This window comes from Sus scrofa, chromosome 6 (genome assembly GCF_000003025.6).
Source record: "Sus scrofa isolate TJ Tabasco breed Duroc chromosome 6, Sscrofa11.1, whole genome shotgun sequence".
Lineage (NCBI taxonomy): Eukaryota > Metazoa > Chordata > Mammalia > Artiodactyla > Suidae > Sus > Sus scrofa.
Genome location: NC_010448.4, coordinates 4,914,059 through 4,930,543, shown reverse-complemented (window position 1 = coordinate 4,930,543; position 16,485 = coordinate 4,914,059). Strand labels below are relative to the sequence as shown.

At 44.0% G+C, this 16,485-nt stretch overlaps 1 protein-coding gene across 1 annotated transcript in view; it reads left to right on the top strand.

Moving 5' to 3' along the window:
* Positions 1-16,485, top strand: part of CDH13 (cadherin 13, H-cadherin (heart)) — a 1,022,437-nt gene that overhangs the window by 901,645 nt on the left and 104,307 nt on the right.

Genomic DNA, 16,485 nt, shown 5'->3' with positions numbered 1-16,485 from the left:
CAACATGCGAATTTCTGTTCTTGGTTTCTCCTGACACAGGGCCCTGCAGATGCCGAAGATGCTGGAACGCAGCTCTCGCCCAGATTTTCCTATTTAAGAAAAAGCAAAACCAAGTCTTTAAGCCACAGCCACCTCCCTTCTCTTCTCCCTCGCATCTCTCTCTGCCTTCCTCCTTTTTTATTTTATTTCTCTCTCCTTCTCCCTCCTTCCTTGCCTGCCTGTGTCTCTCCCCTCCCGTTCTCTGTATCTGGCTTCCCATGTGGACTGTCCTGCCTTCCTTCCTCACCCTGCCCTCCCCACGCCATCTCTCTTTCTCTCTCTCCATCTCTTTATTTCTGTGTGTCTCTCTTCCTAATCTCCCCTCGTTCCTCTCCCCTTCAGCTTCCCTCCTCTCCCATGAGCTCACCCTTGCAACCTGGCAATTCCCACGGTCCACCCTGTCACTAGGAAGGAAACGAAGCTGAAAGATTTCACCTTTTTACCTAAAAGTCCTTAACTCTGCGAGAGCTCGTGCTGTCCATATTCACATCACAGCCTCCACATGGCCCTCCCGTGCCAGGCCTTCCCTCCGCAGGTGGAGCAGCCCAGGTGAGGGAGCCGCACGCTGGGCTTGGACCATATCTTGCCTGCTTGGCATGAGTTTCATGAAAAGCCTCCTTGGCACCTGTTCAACAGACCCGAAAAGGATTCTTGAACAGTACGTTTTCTCCTATAATTACACCTCAGCAATGACCAGTTACGTTGTTCCTTGATTGCAAGTAAATTTGCAGCCCTTATTTTTGTGCTTCCTCGTTCTTCCAGCAACTTCCAACATATTTAAGACTCATTAATCGCCCAACAGGAGGTGAGGACATGCAGGCCCCTCTTGCAGAGGGAATGAGAGCACCTTAGAGAGGAGGGTTGCTTTTGCTTTGTTGTGCATGTTTTGTTGTCTTGCTTTTGGATTGGAGAGTCTCGAACATGTCTGTAGATTTGAGAGGAGAGTGAGTGGGCAGGGGGGGAAGCTGGACAGTTGAGGGGTGGAAGGGGAGGGGACGGGACTCAGAGAAAGAGTTCACATCAAACAGGAGAGAGGCGGCCCCCCTAGCCTCTAGATTTCCAGGGTGGGGATGCTGAATGCACAGGGCATCTATCTCCTGGTCTCTGCTCATCCAGATCAGGCAGCAGGGACCGAGCCACCAAGAGTAGGCAGAATGGTCAAGGGCAGACCTCTCCACCGTGATGTAGCCCTGAATCACCTGGGATCCAACTCTGACAGTCCAGCATGGGGCCCCAGATCCTGCATCCCTGACTAGCTCACACGTGATGCCCATACTGCTGGCCTGGGGACCCCACTTCGAGGAGTGAGTGTTTGGAAAAGTGGACCAAGGACAATAATTCTTCAGTACCGAATAGACTTGAGTCTGAACACAGTTCTAACGGGACCAAGTGGGAAAATGCCTGCGTTGTGATTTTCTGAGAGAAGGCCCCCACAGGTGACAGGGATGTCCCACCCCCTCCTTGGAGGGACAGCGGATCTAGACCCCAGCTGCAGGGCCCAGGAGTCTGCTGCACCTGAGTCCACTTGGCACACGCAGCCATGAATGTGCTTATTGAAACGTGAGAGGCAGGCAAGTGTCAGGAAGAGGGAAAAGCAAGAAAAACTACCTTTCTTCTCTTCTAAAAGAGATTATCAGTTGCTAATTCAAAAATTGTAGAGTAATGAAAACTACATCAATAATTTTCATAATAATTATAGTCTTTAGTTTTACCCTCGGATGTTTTTCTGGCAATGTCTGATTCAATTACTCCAGAAAATGTTATTATGTGATTCCAGTGTTTTGCTATGAGACTTGAGCCAAGGACCAACTTGCTGAGAAATCTTGCCCTGGAGGAGCTGGTGGGCAGCTGTTTGCAGGCAGGTACTTGGAGGGAGCCCCTGACCTGGTTTAGCTGGGTTAGTGATCCTTAGCCAGGGAAGACTGTACACACACACACACACACACGCCCTGCTAGCACATCTGGCAGTGTCTCAGAGTCTGCAGACATTCTGGATGGTGGCAACTTGGTGCTCCTGGCATCTCGTGGGCAGAGGCCAGGGATGTTCCTCAATATCCTACAAGGGGCAGTGCCTGCCCAGCAAATCATTATCCAGCCCTAAGTGTCACCAGCACTGAGGCTGAGAAACCCTAAGTTCGATTCAAAATACAGTAAGGAACTGAGAAGTCCTCTTGGCCAGGACACCTCCGATTCTACTGCCACCAACTCTAAGTATTTAAGACAGCAAGGGAAATTTATATTGACGGGAATATTTAGTGAGACAAGGCTCCTGTAAACAAAACAAACCAAAACACAATAAGCAGAGAGTAGGAGTTTCCTAGTGGCTCTGCAGGTTAGGGATCTGGCATTGTCACTCTCGTGTCTCAGGTTTTGATCTCTGGCCCAGGAACTTCCTCATGCCACAGACACAGCCAAAAAAAAAAAAAAAAAAAACCCAGAGAGCAAAGTTTATTTCTCCGGTCAGACTCCCTATAATGATGTGCACTGCAGCATACTGCACTTCTTTATACCTTCTGTCTGTGTTCACTGTAGCAATGTGCCTATATGCTCATTGTGTGTCAGGCACTCATCTCAACCTTTCTAAGTCTTCTCACTTAATCGTCGTAATAATCCTATAAGGGCAGGTGTTGTTATTACCCTCCTTATACCAACGAGAAAATCAAGCCCAGAGAGGTTAAGTGACTTGACCAGGGTCACACAGCCAATAGGTGGTAGAGCTTCATGGGGCATTAAGCATGAGTAATTTTCCATCATTCATTCTTTTCAACATGACAGAGGGCCATCGGGGCACCTTTGTCTCTGCACAGACTTCCAGTGTGACTCCACCCCGGGATCAGAGCCCAGAAGGGGCAGAGAATGATTTTCTTAACCCCCCCTCCCCCACCACCCCAGGTCCAATTCCAGAAGGAATGATTCTCTTCCATCTCTTTTCCCTGTGGGACTCAGAGGTTCTCAGAAGTTTCACACACCACGATGGGAAGAAATACACGGAGGGGCCGATGGGAATTACAATTGGGCCCATGGGGTCTATTTGAAACAGGAATCAATGGTGCAGACACAGGTGATGGATTTAGAGCAGTTCCTTCTGACAACATTTGGGATTTAAATATAAATTAGAAGCTGTAAGTCAGGTCCGTGTGTGAAGTTGTACAAATCCCTTGTAATGAAAGCAGAAGGTGTCTCTTGTCCTTATTTGCACCTAGGCATTAGCATCAGGAGCCTAACCAAGTGTGTCGATTCTCCTCCTGCTTAGGAGATTAAAGATGTACTTCCTCTGGTTAGAAAGAGCTGCAAGGGACACGCACAGGGCGGGACTCGTTTCTATGAGCTCCAGAGTGTCCGGCTCATTTCTGCACTAAGCTGAGCAATCCCCCATGCAAACTGGGGAAGAGGGTCTGTTCAGGGAAATAAGACTTTCATCAGCCCTCCTCCTTCCCAGCCCTTGTGCCACTCATGGCGGGAAGTTCACTCCCAATATTGCCTCTCCTCACGAGGGTCAAGGGAGCAGTGAGCTCTGGGAAGCCAGCAAACAGCATTTGAAAGATGCAGCCCACCACCCACCCGCACGCGTGCTGGTGAATGACTAGGATCCACGACGCCTTACACAGCGTCACTGCGGGCCCCAGCAGCTCCACCCCAGCTATCTGCCCAAGAGAGTGAAAGCATGCGTCCACTTGAAAACGTGCCCTTGAATGTTCAGAGTGGCATATTCACAGTAGCCAAAAAGTGGAAACAACCCCATGTAGATCAAAGGATGAATGGATTCATGAAAGGCTCTGTCCATGCAGTGGAATATTATTCAGCCATAAAAAGGAACAAAGTGTGGACACAGGCTACAGCTTGGACAAACCTTGGAAACACTCTACTAATTAAAAGAAGCCAGACACAGACTACCTCATGTGTGATTCCATTTCTATGAAATGTCCAGAATAGTAAATCCACAGAGACAGAAGGTAGATTTGTGGTTGGCAGGGGTTGGGTGGGTGAGAAAAATGGGGTGACTCCTTGATGGGTACAGGATTTCTGTTTAAGGTGATGAAAAAGATGACCTCCAGGAGATAGCCCCGTGATTTCACTGGCAAATATATTCCATGAGCCTGCTTCACAACCTATGAATCCCTAGAGCAGAGAACTGTAAGAAATCACAAGGATTCCCCCCAGTGGCACCCTGTGACACTCCCAACACCTCTTAGGACCCACACAAGCCAGAACAGGTCACAAAGATTCTTTTTATGTGTGGCCTCGCCTGCAGCATGTCAAAGTTGCTGGGCCAGGCAGCGAACCTGAGGCACCGCAGTAACCTGAGCCATAGCAGTAATGCTGATTCTTTAACCACTGGGCTACCAGGGAGCTCCCACAAAGATCTTTTTAAAGTTGGACCCTAACACTCAGAAGAGACCTTACTAGTCATTTTAAGCAGCTGATCTTTAGAATCTAATGAATTTTTAGAAATGCAGATGCCTTGGCTCCTCCCATGCAAAATCTCGAAATGCGGGAACCCAGCCCATGAGCAGTTCTTGAGGGTTTTCGAGTGATTCTAATGTGTAGCCAGCGTTAAGAACTATTGCTGTAAACATACTAGTGGTTGCCAAGAGGGAGGGAGAAAGGGATGTCCTGGATTGGGGGTTTGGGGCTAGTAGATACAAACTATGACATACAGAATGGATAAACAACAGAGTCCTACTGTATAGCACAGGGAATTATATTCAATATCCTATAATAACCATATTGGAAAAGAAAAAAATTTAAAAAAGAAATTAATGAAAAGCAATTCTTATAAATTAGGATTTAAAAAAAAAAAAAACTATAGGAGTTCTCATAGTGGCCCAGTGGTTAATGACCCCAACTCGTATCAGTGAGGATGAGGGTTTAATCCCTGGCCTCACTCAGTGGGTTAAGCATCTAGTGTGGCCTTGAGCTATGGTGTAAGTTGCAGACACGGCTCAGATCCTGTGTTGCTGCGACTGTGGTGTAGGCTAGAAGCTACAGCTCTGATTCAACCCCTAGCCTGGGAACCTCCATATGCCACAGGTGCAGCCCTAAAAAGACAAAAGACACAAAAATAAATAAAATAAAAATTTTTAAAAAGGAACTATAGTCTAATACCCCACGTCTCAGAGAAGTGAACTGGAACTCAGAGAAGTTATAGAATTTGCCCACTAAGTTGCCCCATGTCATTTTTAATGACTTTGTTTATTTAGTCTTTTTTATTGAGTTTTAGTTGATTTACAATGTTGTGTTAATTTCTGCTGCACAGCAAAGTGATTCAGTTCTACACACACACACACACATTCTTTTTTAAAAAATGTTTTTTCCCATTACAGTTTATCATGGGATATTGAAGAATATAGTTCCCTGTGCTCTATAGGGACCTTGATGTTTATCCATTCTGTATATAATAGCTTATGTCTGCTAACCCCAAACTCCCACTCCACCGCTTCCTCAACCCCCTCCCCCTTGGCAGCCACAAGTCTGTTCTCTATGTCTGAGTCTGTTTCTGTTTCATAGATATTCTGTTTCATAGATATGTTTCACATATGACATTTGTGTCATATTTTAGATTCTACGTGTAAGTGATATTGTGGTATTTGTCTTTCTCTGTCTGCCCTACCTTACTTACTGTGTTAATCTCTAGGTCCATCTGTGTTGCTGCAAATGACATTATTTCATTCTTTTTTATGGCTGAGTAGTATTCCATTGTATGTATATTCTATATCCATTCATCTATCCATGGACATTTAGATTGTTTCCATGTCTTGGCTATTGTGACTAGTGCTGCTATGAGCATAAGGGGGCATTATCTGCTTGAATTATAGTTTTGCAAAGATATATGCCCAGAAGTGGAATTGCTGGATCATATGGTATTTCTCTTTCCCCCATACCATTGAATTTTCCACTCTTATAAATTGGCAGAATTGTATAAATCAGATTCTAAAGTCTTGGGGGAAGACTATGCTATTATTCCTTTTAAGAAAAGGTCATTCAGATTCAAATGTTTTTTGGTCAAATGTGTATCCCTACAGAAAAATCTCTTTGCTTCTCAAAATTAAACTATTTCCAGTTACCTCGTCCAAAGTACACATGTGTTTTGGCTTTTTTTTCTTCCATTTGTTTAAAGAGAGAAACTCAGCCAAAGGAGAGAGATTAACGTCAGATGAAATAAAGTTTTCACGCTGAGCATTCAGAGAAAAAAAACATTGCAGGCATGTTTACTCCTTGGTTTTTATTTTCTCTCACCATCAAATGTAATTTTTATTTCATCAAGTTCCCTGAGGCAGTGATTTTCAAACTTCTTATCAGCAGCAAAACTTTTTTTTCCCAGGCAAAAATCTTAGACAAGAACTCCAATATACAAAACAAATAAAATATAATTAACATATTCCTCAGGCAGTTTAAATCTTTTTTGTTTATAGGGAAATACATAATACATTGGTAAGTAGGACTCCTGCAACCTCTCTCGCTCTTTGTTCCCAGGAACATACATTGAGAACTGCTGCCCAGCTGCATTATTTTCCTGCCCATCGTCAGTGGCTGTGTGCTTTCTTTCTTTTATTTTTTTTCTTGCTTTTTTTTTTTTTTTAATTGAGGACAAAAAGACATGGTGTGGTCTCTGAGCCTCTTTTTCTTGAAAATTCAATTTTTTAGCTGCAGTGTGCACCTGTAATCAGCATATTTGAGGCGCTTCAGTAGTGAGGTCACGTAGAGGAAAAATACAGTCATTAGAAGGTGACCATTGGGCCCCCAGCGAGCCTGAACCTGGCCAGGCATCTTCTTCAAAAGTCACATACTCGGCACTTCTGTGTTTGCCGCAATCGTGGGGACTCCTGGTAGGAAATGAATCAACACCGGACAGGGTGCACTGAGAGGGGAGGGGGACCATTCCTGTCCAAGCTTGTGGTGAATGTTGTTTCCCTCCCTTGCCCATCGTCTCACCCCCTACATCTCTAGAGCCAGAAGTCCAGGCAACATTTTGCCTTTCCTCTTGTTGGAACAAGATCCACAAACACAGCCCTCCAGGCTCGTAGCTGTTCTTCTGGCCCAGGGCTCCCCTGGGTGGGTGGCTCACGCTGACTAGGAGACTGGGACGTGTCCCTGGCTTTCCTGGATCAGGAACCACATTGCCGTTGTGCTAGTCAACCATGGAGAGTCCTTTCCACCCTGAAGCATGTTCCTTTGTTGTTGAGCTGCTGTTCCCTATTGTCATCGAACAAATTCCATGTTCAGCTTTTCCATTTCCTCACCTGTTTCATAATAGTGCATAGCTTGAAACATTTTACAGAGAATACTGTAGAAACACATAGCAAAGTCTAATAGGCCCATCTGTAACTGTCCTTTACCACAGCTAGGAGGCACTCTCTTCTCCAACAATAGAGATAACATGCAAATATGTTTAGTAAAGCATCTGACATAAAAGAAAAACAGACTCATTGTCAGTAGGAGAAATTAAAGTTGGTTGGCTCAAGAAAGGACTTTGATTCTGTTTTCTTAAAAAGAGTCTTTAATGTTTGGCGATAAACACTGCAGTATTTACAGAGGCAATGGTTTGTCTGAGATCTCCTCCAAATAAGATGAAACATAGTGGGGGTGTGAGTGAAAAATCTCTGAAGCATGATGATGGCACATGGGGTTCATTACTTCATTCTCTCGCCTTTTATAACTCTTTGAAATTTTTCATAGCAAAACGTAAAAGAAAAATGCTTGAGGAAACATCTATGAAACCCAAATCTTCATCAATAGGATCACACTTACTTGCTGAGAGTGACAGATATCCGTCTGCCAGAGCTGTTTTCCCCAGGGTCCGTTAGTTTCAAGGAGTAGAAACCTGCTCAGGACAACTGGAGAGGATGGGGTTGTAACAGTACAGAAGCATCCCACACACCAAAAGAACAGGGTATCTTGGGGTGGGAGTGATGGGGGTGTGTGGGAGCAGGACCAGAAACCACTCAGAGATCAAGGATGCTTCCTCATCTGGCTGGTCTTTGAGTGCCCCCAAGATCTCTTGGGTTTTCTTTCAGTGCATCCCTTTTTTTTTGCTTCTCTGGGCATCCAAGTCCAATTGACCCTGCTCAACTACTTAGACACTTAGTATTTAAGGACCCTTTGTTCTCTGGTTATAGCCTCTATTTCTCCAAGTTCATTTTCTTAGAGAAATCATCTGATTGTTCTGATTGGCTGATGAAGCAGCCAATAAACTGGGTTACCTGTGAGTCTCGTGCTGCTTCTGGGTCCAGTCAGCTCTGGTCAAGGAAGCTGGGATCACATGATACAAATGACCTCCTAGTAATGCTCTTTTCAGCAGGGATTGGTGAGGGTATAATTTCCTCCAAATGTTTTATGGATATAGGCACCTTGAACTTATCTACTCAAAACCTTTAAGAATCTCCAGAAAAGGGAGACTGCCATCCACCATTAAAAATTTACTCTCTCCAGAATGTGGCATACAATTTAGTTTACTTCCTTTTTCTCAGTGAGAATAGAGAAGAGCTGGTCACTATTCTCATGGTAAGACCCTCTAAAACATGCAGATTGTCATCTTCTCCCCCTTGGGCTGTGTTCTCTAGACAAAAATGGTCCCAAGGTTAAGCGCTCTCACTTTCTGGAAGAGCTAGTGTTGGGCATTTTAGAAAACAGAGCCAGGATCCTTCTCCCACAGTTGGGAGAGGCTATGCCCCAGGCTGTCTCTGCCTGAGAGGGCAGGGAAGTCTCTGCTCACAGTTCCTGGAAATCCCAACTCTAGCATTTGAGTTACTTCTTCTCCGTGTGAAGCATCTCCCAAGAGTGTTGAAAACCAAAGTACTGACATCACTCCTCATTTTCAAAGAGATAACGGTACTTAGAGATTAGAGAATTTTAACCAGCTGGAGAAAAGATTAACGGACACTTAACAATGTCTAGGGCCATTGTGGGCTGGTGGGTTCCCAAACGTTCTCCCATCTTGGTCTTACAGTCACTTTGGGGTCTATCTATGGCCACCCTACCAGGACATGGCCAGGGAGGGATTTGGTAGGTGCAGTTGTCTTAAGGGCTGGCTGATGAACAGACGATGGTTCTCAGCCAAGCAACCCAGAGGCCCTTGTGGTCTCTGTTGTTAATCCCTTCTTAGACATAAAGTCTTCTTTAAAAGACTGAATAAACTTTATGTAAAACTCTACCTTATTACAGTTCATTTAAATATTATATATTATGTGCACTTACACATATACTTACATCTTATTTTATGTATTTTAACTATTTATATCAAACATATATAAAGTACACATAAACATTAACTGCAAGCTGAATTAAAATGTCCTCCTGTGTTTTCTTCTAAAACATTTATTGTTTTAGCTTTTACAAGTTTTGTATGGTGTGAGGTAGGGGTTGACTCATTGTTTTCTCCACATGGATATCCTGTGGACCCAGCACCATTTATTAAAATGACCATTAGCTGGAAACTCAATCCTGTCCAAACATAGAAGTATTCATAATTGACCACAGGTGCAGCCTGGGATGTTTGACAGTAGAGAAATGGTAGAAAACAAAGTGTCTGGGTGTGTCATGGGTAGCAAAACATATAAAGAAAGGGGGTGACCAGGAGGGAAGGTGTCAGTCTCATGAGCTGTAAGCCCCTGATGGGAAAAAAGTATCCCTCTCTTTTACTGCTATACTTCCTGTGCCTGGTAGACTCCCTGACATGCAATAGACCTTTAATGAATATTTATTTAAATGAGTTCCTGCCTCTAGAACTCTACTTCTTGCCATCCCAGGGTGAATCCTAATCATAGATAGAAGTAAACCAGATATAAGATGCCACTGTCCCTTGTAAATGTGGGTGATGTAGGTTAACACCATCTCGCTTGGTGATAAAGGGTCTGTTGTTAGAGCAAGACAAAGATAAGCAAGCATGTGAGTGTCAGGTGTATGTAGCTGAAAAGCTAAGAGCTTCTTCCACATCCGCCTAGGGAAATAAGATGTCTACATAAGATAACTACATTGTGAGGCAGGCTATGATGAAAATCGAAAGAGTTACAGGGAGTTGAGCCATATTCTCCAATTTACTGGTAAGAATTTCATATGATACAGAACAAAATCGATCATCCTCCCCATTACTAAAAGATACTGATACCTTACCCTGTGCCGGGCCCTGTGACAAGATCCTTAAATGTATGGCCTTAGTTGTGGCACTCACAGTCTCTACCCATTAGGCTATCAGCAAGTACTTAGATTTTTCCAAGAAGCTGCATCCTCTGTGTAAATACAGACTCTTGAAATTATTTACAAGTTTATGATGTCTCCCTCACCCACTTATCCTCAGCAGTAGAAATTTAAGTATATAAAACTTTCTGGGGGAGTTCCCGTCGTGGCTCAGTGGTTAGCGAGTCCGACTAGGAACCATAAGGTTGCAGGTTCGATCCCTGGCCTTGCTCAGTGGATTAAGGATCAGGCTTTGCCATGAGCTGTGGTGTAGGTTGCAGATGTGGCTCGGATCCTGCGTTGCTGTGGCTCTGGTATGGGCCAGTGGTTACAGCTCCAATTCAACCCCTAGCTTGGGAACCTCCACATGCCGCAAAAGTGGCCCTAGAAAAGGCAAAAAGACAAAAAAAAAAAAAACTTTTCTGGGACCTTTTCTTTTAACTTTTCCAAAGCCAGGGCCCAGATGACTATACCCTAGCTTTTTAAGTTCGTCATGAGTTCTCCATGACACTCCAGGGTTGACGGCTCATGAACCTAGATTCCAGTGATCAAACATGCAAGCCTGCCTGTGTCCTGTCCCTTAAAGTAATCAGCTGTCACTTCTTCCCCACCTGTGGCTTTCTAGCCTGCTGATCATTGTTTCCATCTTCCACGTTAACCTTCACCTTGGAGACCAACTCTTCGCTCTAAGAAGAAGAGTATTCATTCTTTGTGTAAAATAAAATGGAAATCCATCTTCCTCGTGGTGATGGATGACCTTTGTGGCGAATCCAGGTAGTCTCTTCCTAAATGTCCATCACAAAACTCATCCCCCACCTTATCAAATAAAAGAGAATGAAATAACTCAGTTCCGAATTGAAAGGAGAGAGCTAGTGAAACTCAGTCTGTCCCAAGCCAGTTGCCCACATTGATTGTATAAAAACACATTTTGCATCTCGTATTTGATTTGCCGCACAGTTTAACAGAAAAGTAACTTTATCTATTCTTTCCAATTAAACGAAGTAATGTTACAATCAATAATTCTTCCTGCTATAGTGTAGTAAATTAATGTCTGCCTATTGTTTTTAAATCACAAAGTGAACATTGCTGTAGAAATATAAAATGGTACTATTTCATTTTAATCTATTTAATTTTCCATTCTTGAATTACATAATGGGGTTAAAACATTGAATAGAATTAATAGAATGAGTATTTAATTAAGCAATAATGAGTTTCTAAATGGATGCTCAAGGAAACTGGCTTTATAGTTTATGCAAGAATCAGATAATGGTCTTAACAAAGGCTGTAATAATTGTGTTGAATGTTTTCTATATTTAAAGATTTTTTTTCTGAATTCTCTCAGGAGTAGATTTAAACATAATCCAGTTCCTTGATTAGACTTCATTTTGCTCTCAAGGTAAATTCTAAATGCCTTTCCATGGCCCACAAGACTCTACGTAATCTGACTTTATCCTCCTCTGGGGTCTAATAGCAACCAGTTCTCCCTTGCCCTCTGGCCACGCCCACCTCCCCACTGTCTCACAAATGCACCATTCTCCTTCCACCACGGGCCTGTACACCTGCTGTGCCAGATGCCAGGAATGCTCTTTCCTCTCTCATCTCACTAATTCTCCTTCTTCCACTTCCCAGGGAATATTTCCCTAAAGGCCTTCCCTAGATTGGGTCAAGTACCCACCCACCTCTCACCACTCCCCACAAGCTACAGGCTCTCCAATAACTATGTTATTTCTTCCCTGGCACTTAACAAATTTTTATAGTTAAACATATGCCGTGTCTGTTTTGCTTACTAGTATATCCCTAGAATTTCATATTATATCATGCTTGGTACACAGAAGTCACCTGCCAAGTATTTGTTGGCTGGCTGGCTGGCTTGCTGGAATATGGATGGATGATGGATGGATGGATGGATGGATGGATGGATGGATGATGGATGGATGATGGATGGATGAGTGGATGGATGATGGATGGATAAATGGATGAAGGGATGGATGGATGGATGAATAGATGATTGATGGATGACAGCTGGAGAATGGATGGATAAATGAATGGATGGATGATGGATGGAGGATAAATAAATGAATGGATGGATGATGGTGATGGATGATGTCTAGGTGGATTGATTAGCTAAATGTGGCTGTGGATACATTACTACCTCGAAGGCCATATTAGGGTTGTAATACAAGCTGGGAGAGTTTCTAAAACATTACCACCTTCTTGTTCCTCTTGGACTCATTTGCCCACATATGAGGTATTCTGTGTCAGTCTCTTTGGTAGGTGCTACAGATGTGGAAAGCTGTCATGGGAGAAACTGTACAGGCCTTTCTCACTTATACATGGCCTAAATATTAATTTTACAAATTCATCCTTCCATCCATCAGATCTTCATGTGTCAGCAGTGTGCTGTGAACTGGGAACTAGGGCTCAGCTATCTATCAGGTGCACCACAGGCATTTGCCCAAAGTCCTGAAATCGGCACACACAGAAAAATGAGTCAAAGAAAAGTTTAACTTTTTCCTCACATCAAGGGAAAAAATAAAATTTTGTATTGAAGTATAGTTGATTTACAGTGTTGTGCCAATTTCTGCTGTACAGCAAAGTGAGCCAGGCACACACATATATACATTCTTTTTCTCATATCATCTTCCATTATGGTCTCTCCCCAGAGATGGGATGTAGTTCCCTGTGCTGTACAGTAGGACCTCATTGCTCATCCACTCCAAATTCAATAGTTTGCATCTACTAACCCCAAACTCCCACCCCCATTCCATCCCACTCCCTCTCCCCCCTCCCCCAGCTTCCCCTCCCCTCTCCCTCTTGGCATCCACAAGTCTGTTCTCCATGTTTGTGAGTTTGTTTCTGTTTTGTAGATAGGTTCATTTGTGCCATATTCTAGATTCCACATTTAAGTGATACGTATTTGTCCTTCTCTTTCTTTTTTTTTTTTTTTTTTTTTGCTATTTCTTGGGCCCCTCTCGTGGCATATGGAGGTTCCCAGGCTAGGGGTCGATTTGGAGCTGTAGCCACCGGCCTACACCAGAGCCACAGCAACGCGGGATCCGAGCCGCGTCTGCAACCTACACCACAGCTCACGGCAATGCTGGATCGTTAACCCACTGAGCAAGGCCAGGGACCGAACCCGCAACCTCATGGTTCCTAGTCGGATTCATTAACCACTGCGCCACGACAGGAACTCCTGTCCTTCTCTTTCTGACTTACTTTACTTAATAAGGTAATCTCTAGTTGCATTCATGTTGCTACAAATGGCGTTAATTCATTCTTTTTCTGGCTAAGTAGTATTCCATTGTATACATGTACCACATCTTAATCTGTTCATCTGTTGATGCACATTTAGGTTGTTCCCATGTCTTGGCTCTTGTGAATAGTGCTGCAGTGAACATAGGGGTGCATGTATCTTTTTGAATTATGTTTTTGTGCCAGGAGTGGGTTGCTGGATCACATGGTAGTTCTATATTTAGTTTTCTGAGAAACCTCCATACTTTTTCCCATAGTGGTTGTACCAATTTACATTCCTACCAGAAGTGTAGAAGGGTTGTCTTTTTTCCACACCCTCTCCAGCATTTGTTATTTGTACACTTATGACTTATGGCCATTCTGACTGGTGTGAGGTGGTACCTCATTGTAGTTTTGATTTGCATTTCTTTAAAAATTGGTGATGTTGAGCATCTTTTCATGTGCCTACCAGTCTTCTGTATGTCTTCTTTGGAGAAATGTCTATTTAGGTCCTAGGCCCATTTTTCGATTGGATTGCTTATTTTTTTGTTGTTTCTGTTGTTGAGTTGTATGAGTTGTTTGTACATTTTAGATATTAAGCCCCTGTGTGTTGCATCATTTGCAAAGATCTTCTCCCATTCTATGGTTTGTCTTTAGGTTTTATTATGGTTTCCTCTGCTGTGCAAAATGAAATTTTTAAAGCCCATGAAAATCAAGTATGGTAAGAGGAACAAACAAAGTGTAAAGTATCTGGTGTCTTTGAAAGTTGTAATGCAGTCCTGCTGGAGACGTTCTGGAGAGCAGGGGTGTCAGCCCATCACCCCTGCTCTGGAGCATTCTAACAAGGGGAAGAATCAGGCATTCACTCTTCGTCTCATTCCTATATTGCTTCATCCGTTCACATTTCATCTCAGCCTTCATCTTTTTTTTTTTTTTTTTTTGCCATATCCACAGCATATGGAAGTTCTCAGGTCAGGGATTAAATCTGAGCCACAGCTGCCACCTATGCCACAACTGCCACAATACCAGATCCTTAACTGTCTGTACTGGGCCGGAGCCTCAGCAGCAACCCAAGCTATCGCACAGACAGTGCCGGATCCTTAACCCACTGTGCTACAGTGGGAACTCCTCAGCCCTCACCCCTGATGCCAGGCCATGTTTCCTATATTTAGGACCATTCATTCACTCAGCAAACATATACCGTGTCCTTTCTATGCACTAGCATCATGCCAGGGGTGGAGAGAAAGCCATGAATAAGACAGACACACATGGAGCCTCCAAACGTCCTCAAATCATGATCTGTTCCTACAGTGTCTTCATCTCAGTCATGTGGCATTCACCTGCCTTGACAAGGCAACGTCTCACCTATGGACTGGATGTAAAAGCTTTCCTACCTGACTGATGGTTCCAGCATCCTCTAGTCTTGGCACTCCCCAACCCACTGAATTGTCTACTGTTGTCCCAAGGTACAGTTTCAGAACAGCAACAAGGACAGGTCTGCTGTGATCAGTGGGGACAGAGAACCAGTCTGGCTCTGGGCCACAATAGGGGATAGAGGACTGGCCTAAACAACAGGGATCTTGATGGGCATGAGTACTAGAACTTGTGGAAAGCAGACATGACTGGAAATCCGAGAGATGAGGATCTGACCTTCGATTCACTCAATGACTTTGGAAAAAATTCTTCCTTCCTCCTCTGTGTCTCTTTCTTCTTGTGAACTGTGGGATTGGATAGCACTTGTGTCACCACATCCCACTGCTGGCCACGTGGCAGAGAGCAGTTACTGATGACAGCCCCTCTTCCTGCCCAGCCCAGATGTACTGCAGGCCCCTCCACACGGAGCTCAGGCAGCCTCCCAGTACACAAGGCTAGGCTCTCACATCCTCACCTGGACTGTCCTTGACCTTGGACTTTGTCATGCTTCTCAAGCTGACCTGAATATTGGAATTATCTGGGCAGGTCAAGAAAATACTGAATCTCAAGCCTTATCTGAGGCCAACTGAATTGGAATAGGTTTTTTAATTTTATTTTTAATGTTTTCTTATTGTTGTTGATTTTAGGGCCACACCTGCAGCGTATGAAAGTTCCCAGTCTAGGGGTCAAATTGCAGCTGCCCTTGCTGGCCTACAGCACAGCCACAGTGACACAGGATCCGAGCCCATCTGTGAACTTCACTATAGCTCAGCACACCATTGCCAGATCCTTAACCCACTGAGCGAGGCCAGGGATCAAACCTGCATCCTCATGGATACAGCCAGGTTCCTAACCTGCTGAGCCACAATGGGAACTCCTATTTTTAAGTGTTTTTTAAAAGCTCCTCAAGGAGATTCTAACATGGCTGGGAATGACCAGTCTAGACTTCAAGCTCAGGAACCCCATGATTTTTTGTGAGAGGGAGGGAAAATAGAAAATAGAAATTATTTAAACCAGAATCAGAGCAATCAGGTCAAAGTAATTGCTTCTTGGAGCTGTTCCTACCTGGCGGGGCCCTCCACGTCCCTCCTCACTCCACCTGCTTTCCACCCTGCATCCCTGCTCTGAGAATTTCCCAGCATCCCTTTTGGGGAAGGGAAACACCTCCCCCAGGTTGGCTGAGGTGCAGGTGCAAGAGACAGATTAGTTCCCATCCCCATCTTGTCCCCCGCCAGGCACTGAGATTAAGGCTTCTGATTAATGATTTGCAAGTCAATTAATCAGCCACCACTTTTGAAACCTAATTTCTCAAATTACTTCTCTTGGAACACCAGGGCTTTTCAACATCGCCTGACTGTCTCTAGGTTCTCTTTCCTACTAATTGAAATTCCACGATATTCCTTCTTCATGTCAGCTGATTGGTATTACTTGTTTGTACAATATTTGCAAACACATTACTGTTCCCCTGTAATGTGTCAGAGGTAAGCACCCAGACAATACTTTATGCTTCCAGCTCAAAGGAAAGTGCTAACGATGGCTCGTGAAATTCTCTGTCTATGGGAAAGCTGATTTTTCATTTATTGATTCATTTCCACCACACCTCCTTGTAACAAATGTTTGAGACGTATG